Source organism: Saimiri boliviensis, chromosome 17 (genome assembly GCF_048565385.1).
Source record: "Saimiri boliviensis isolate mSaiBol1 chromosome 17, mSaiBol1.pri, whole genome shotgun sequence".
Classification (NCBI taxonomy): Eukaryota; Metazoa; Chordata; class Mammalia; order Primates; family Cebidae; genus Saimiri; species Saimiri boliviensis.
In genome coordinates this window covers 66,290,422-66,296,487 of record NC_133465.1, presented here as the reverse complement: position 1 = coordinate 66,296,487, position 6,066 = coordinate 66,290,422, and the positions used below count along the sequence as shown (strand labels likewise).

General features: G+C 45.7%; 1 non-coding gene across 1 annotated transcript; it reads right to left on the bottom strand.

Moving 5' to 3' along the window:
* Positions 1 to 453: 453 nt before the first annotated feature.
* Positions 454 to 556, bottom strand: LOC120366977 (U6 spliceosomal RNA). The gene has a single exon (XR_005581486.1). It is a non-coding gene; the product is annotated as a U6 spliceosomal RNA (small nuclear RNA).
* Between the last annotated feature and the right edge of the window lie 5,510 nt (positions 557 to 6,066).

Genomic DNA, 6,066 nt, shown 5'->3' with positions numbered 1-6,066 from the left:
AGCTTACCTCAATGAGGGCAGGACTGTTGTATTTTGTTCATCATTATGTCTATGGCCCCAACAGTGCCTGGTGTTGGAGAAATAATCATTAAAAATAAGGGCCGGGTGCAATGGCTCACACCTGTAATCCCAGCACTTTGGTGGGCCGAGGCAGGCAGATCATGAGGTCAGGAGATGGAGACCATCTTGGTTAACATGGTGAAACTTCATCTCTACTAAAAATACAAAAAATTAGCTTGGCATGATGATGCATGCCTGTAATCCCAGGTACTCAGGAGGCTGAGGCAGGAGAATCACTTGAACCCAAGAGGCGGAGGTTGCAGTGAGCTGAGATTGCACCACTGCACTCCAGTCTGAACAACAGAGCAAGACTCCATCAAGTCTCCTGCCATTCCAGAAAACTACTCCACAAAGGTACCTTCAGCACAACAGTTAGTATTATTGTTACTGTTTTTTAATATGGAATACTTCACGAATTTACATGTCATCTTTGCACAGTGGTCATGCTGATTTTCTCTGTATCATTCCAATTTTAGTGTATCTTCTGCAGAAGGAGGCACAGCACAGGTTATTAATATTGCAGGCTGACTAGAATGCAACATGGCCATTAATTTTCACCACTTCTTCTCTGGGTACTGGTGGCCAGGGTAGTTTTCCTGCTAGAGTCTCATTCTCTGCCTTTCCTGTGCTGATGGCCCGTGTTACTCTGTGAGCCTCACTGGCCAGGTAGGGAACACTGGATAGGGAACCTTGCTGTGCTGGAGCTGGCCAGGTGCCCCCCCTCTGTATCTCTACTTGCCCCGTGCATTTTCTGTCACTCATTTACATGCCAGTTCATAGTACTTAGCCCAGGAGTCAGTATATAGTAAACTCTTAGGAAATGTGAACTGAATTAATTCACAAGCAAAACCTTTGCGTTCGTGTCATATTTCTTTTAGATTGCACTTGTTACCACAATACTGGGCTGTAGTGTAGACCTCCCTTGCTATCAAACTCATTCTTCCAAAAGGAGAATCCATGTGCCAGGAAATGGTTGGCTCTAATCTTAGAAAATGAACTAGGGGCCAGGCACGGTGGTTCACGCCTGTAATCCCAGCACTCTGGGAGGCCAAGGCAGGCGGATCACCTGAGGTCAGGAGCTCAAGATCAGCTGGCCAACATGGTGAAACCCCAGCTCCACCAAAAATACAAAAATTGGCTAGGCATGGTGGCGCATGCCTGTAATCCCAGCTACTCAGGAGGCTGAGGCAGGAGAATTGCTTGAGCCGAGGAGGTGGAGGTTGCAGTGAGCTGAGATGGCACCACGGCACTCCAGCCTGGACAACAGAGCAAGACTCCATCTCAAAAGAAAGAAAATGAACTTGGGTTTTTCGGCCGTTATTAGAGCCTTAGGAGAGCAAGAAATATGGCAGTTGTAGCCAGAGACCAAAGAAATATTGTCAAACACGTTCGCTAGGGCCTGTCTGACATTTCAGCTGCCTGAAAGAACCGCTGCCACAGCCCAAAGGAACCTCAATCGGCCGTCCAGCCAGACTCAGTCTTCCAAGTCAGCTGCACCTGCTGATCACACCATCCAGAAGATAGCACGTTCTGTACAGACGAAATGCCAGCAAGCTCACTTAGTACTGAATCTTTGCCTAGGGCGCCCTTAATCGGCTACTCTTTCATTAAACAACAGAGTCATAAAGTTTTTTTTCTTTTTACCAAAATGGCATTATTTTTGCCTTTGTGTTACTGTGCAAATGCTCTAAGAAATAGGTATGTCTGTTGAGCCTGTTACAAGAGTTAGAGATCAGCCTGACCAACATGGAGAAACCCCATCTCTACTAAAAATACAACAATTAGCTGGGCGTGGTGGTACATGCCTGTAATCCTAGCTACTCAAGAGGTTGAGTCAGGAGGAGAATTGATTGAACCCAGGAGGTGAAGGTTGTGTTGAGCCAAGATCATGCCCGTGTGCTCCAAGAGCAAAACTCCATCTCAAAAAAAAATGTGGAGCCTAAAGATTTGACTGAATTGCTGTAGTCTCATGATCAAAATTTTATGGATGAGAAGTTGCTTCTTATAAATGCACAAAGGTTTCTTGACATGAAATCTACTTGTGGTGAAGATCCTACGAACATTGTTGAAATGGAAACAGCCCCCACTGCTGCTCTGAAAAGCCATCTTTGCATTGTTCCTCGTCTGGCTCCATGCCTCCTCCGCCGTTGTGGAATCCGGCAGCTTTATCGTCAGAGTTCCCAAACTCTCGATATGTTTTTAATATCAGTTAAAAACTGATTTTATGTGCTCTCATGTCAGACGCAGCCATAGACACCAGCTCTGATGTCACTATCAAGGACTTAAAGGAGAAGGGAGTTGTGGAGGAGGCAGAAACGGAAGAGACACCCTTGCTAATGGGAACGCTAATGAGGAAAGTGGGAGCAGGAGGCTTACAATGAGGTAGATGAACAAGAGGAAGAAGGTGATGATGAGGAAGAGGATGGAGATGAAGACGAGGAAGCTGAGTCTGCTACTGGCAAGTGGGCAGCTGAAGATGATGAGGATGATGATGTTGATACCAAGAAGCAGAAGATTGATGAGGACCACTAGATGGCAAAAAAGGAACTAAAAAAAAAAAATGACTGGAATCTATTCACCCTCCACTTCCCGTCTCAGAATCGAAATGGGGTCGTCTTCTAGTAGAGAGGCCACCGCAGGTGACACACACTCTCCAACACCCAACCCAAACCACAAGAATTTGCAACAGGGCAAAACTTCCAATGCCCTGCTTTTTTCCTTAAAAGAACTTTAAATGAAGCCGTAAAAAAGAATGAGTTCATGGACTTTGCAGGGACGTAGATGAAGATGGACATCATCATTCTCAGCAAACTAACACAGGAACAGAAAACCAAACACCGCACGTTCTCACTTATTAGTGGGAAGTGAACGATGAGAACACATGGACACAGGGAGAGGAACGTCACACACCGGGGCCTGTCGTGGGGTGGGGGGCAAGGGGAGGGAGAGCATTAGGACAAATACCTAATGCATGCAGGGCTTAAAACCTAGAATAGAGGTTGATGGGCGCAGCAAACCACCATGGCACATGTATACCTATGTAACAAACCTGCACATTCTGCACATGTATCCCAGAACTAAAGTAGAATTTTAAAAAAGACTAAACTTGTTACAGGAATATTACTATGATTATTATTATAAATTCACCTCCATCAAAAAATACTTTAAAAAGGAAATTTGTATTTTTTATTTATATTTTATATTTTTGTACATATTAATAGGGTCAGCCTTTTTTTTTTTTTAAAAAAAAGGTGGAGTTTCCCTCTTGTCACCCAGGCTGCAGTGCCATGGTGTGATCTCGGCTCACTGCAATCTCTGCCTCCCGGGTTCAAGCAATCCTCCTGCCTCAGCCTCCCGAGTAGCTGGGATTACAGGTGTGAGCCACCCTGCCCTGCCTAGGGTCAGCCATTTTTAATGATCGTGGATGACCAAACCAACCTTGGGAGCGTTCTCTGTCCTACTTCTGACTTGACTTGTGGTGTGACGATGTTCATTATAACCTCAAAGGAGAAAGAAACACCTCCTGGGTTGAAGGGATTCTCCTGCCTCAGCCTCCCAAGTAGCTGGGACTACAGGTGCCCAGCACCACCCCCAGCTAATTTTTGTATTTTTAGTAGAGATGGGATTTTGCTGTGTTGGCCAGGCTTATCTCTAACTCCTGACCTCAGGTGATCCATCTGCCTCACCCTCCCAAAGTACTGGGATTATAGGCGTGAGCCACCACATCTGACCATCTTATTTTAATAATATATCATAATTACCCCAAACTTCCATCAACCATGACCTCGATCAGTTAGCAACCATCAACATTGAGGCAAGACCCTCCGCCAGCAAAAAGATCATGGCTCACTGAAGGCTTAGATGATTGTTAGCAGTTTTTAGCAATAAAGTGTTTTTTTATTTTTATTTTGTTTGTTCTTATTATTATCATTTTGAGATGGAGTCTCACTCTGTAGCCCAGGCTGGAGTGCAGTGGCATGATCTCGGCTCACTGCAACCTCTGCCTCCCGGGTTCAGGTAATTCTCCTGCCTCAGCCTCCTGAGTAGCTTGGATTACAGGAAGCACCACCATGCATGGCTAATTTTTCTATTTTTAGTAGAGATGGGGTTTCACCATGTTGGCCAGGCTGGTCTTGATCTCCTGACCTCAAGTGATCCACCTGCCTTGGCCTCCCAAAGCGCAGTGATTACAGGTGTGAGCCACAACGTCCAGCCATAAAGTGTTTTTAAATTTACATGTATATTGGCATTGTAGACATAATGTTATTGCACACAAAAGAAAACATTATAGTGGCCAGAAACGGTGGCTCACACCTCTAATCTCAGCACTTTGGGAGGCCGAGGCGGGTGGATCACCTGAGTCAGGAGTTCAAGACCAGCCTGGCCAACATGGCGAAACCCCATCTCTACTAAAAATACAACAATTAGCTGGGTGTGGTGGTGCACGCCTGTAATCCTAGGTACTTGGGAGGCTGAGGCAAGAGAATCACTTAAACCCAGAAGGCAGAGGTTGTAGTGAGCCAAGACTGCACCACTGCATTCTGGCCTGGGCAACAGGCGTAAGACTCCATCTCAAAAAAAAAAAAAAAGAAAGAAAGGAAGGAAGAAAGGAAGGAATGAGGGAGAGAGGGAGGGAGGGAAGGAAGGAGGGAGGGAGGGAAGGAAGGAAGGAAGGAAAGAAGGAGGGAAACATTATCGTGTAAACATAGCTTGTATAAAAAAATTTCTCTTACTTTGCTGCAATAGTCACATTATTGCAGTGGTTTCAGATCAAACCCACAACATCTCCATGGTATGCTTTTAAAATATCTAGTTACATTTTCTCAGTATTATTTAAGTAATTTTGACTTAAAATTTGATATATAACTTTCATATGCTAAGACCTATGTGTGGGCACCAGAGCGACGTTATTTAAATGCTAATCTGCCTGCCTGACCCTGAGTCCGAGAATGCCTTCAAAACATCTAGTTGATGTGTTACTCTCTAGGTAGGAACATCTGTTCATTTTAAGTTTCACTTTTCCTCCAAGACAATCCGAGATGCTCTTGCAGAAATCACAGGTGTACGTAGTGATACTCATAGCCACCTACACATTCCCTCCAGAGCACATATGCTTTTTCCCAAGAGATAAGCCCTAGATCTGAGAGATTGCAGCACAGAGACCCACATGTCTGCAGCCACCCAGGACCATGCTTCTGTGTGTGAATTTACCCAGTAAATCATCCTATGCTGACACACTGGATTTGTCTGCCTTCTCCGGTTTACTGGCTCCTTCAGCATTTGGAAGTTGCTTTGTATATATGGCCCTTTCATGGAACAGTGTGCTATGTGACCATTTATTTATTTAGAGACAGAGTCTCGCTCTGTTGCCCAAGCTGGAGTGCAGTGCCATCTCGGCTCACTGCAACCTCTGCCTCCCGGGTTCAAGAGATTCTTCTGCCTCAGCCTCCTGAGTAGCTGGGACTACAGGCATGCACCACCATGCCCAACTAATTTTTTTGTGTTTTTAGTCGAGACGGGGTTTCACCATATCTGCCAGGATGGTCTCGAACTCCTGACCTTGTGATCCGCCCACTTCGGCCTCCCAAAGTGCTGGGATTACAGGTGTGAGCCACCACGCCAGGTCGTGACTTTCTTTTATACTCATATCAGTCCACCACAAAAGTTATGGGTCGACTCTCTGGGATGGCCATGTGAGGGATTCAGCAGACCTTTCCCTACAAAACAGCCATTGAATTGATGAAAGGCGTTTGTTGGTTTGTTTGAGACGTGGTCTGGCTCTGTCGCCCAGGCTGGACTGCAGTGGTGCTATCTCAGCTCACTGCAGACTTGATCTTCCAGGCTCAAGTGATCCTTCCACCTCAGCCCCCCAAGTAGCTGGGACTACAGGTATGCGCCACCATGTCCAGCTAACTTTTTTATTTCTTCTAGAGACAGGGTTTCACCATGTTGCCAGGCTGGTCTCAAACCCCTGGGCTCAAGTGATTCTCCCACCTCAGCCTCTCA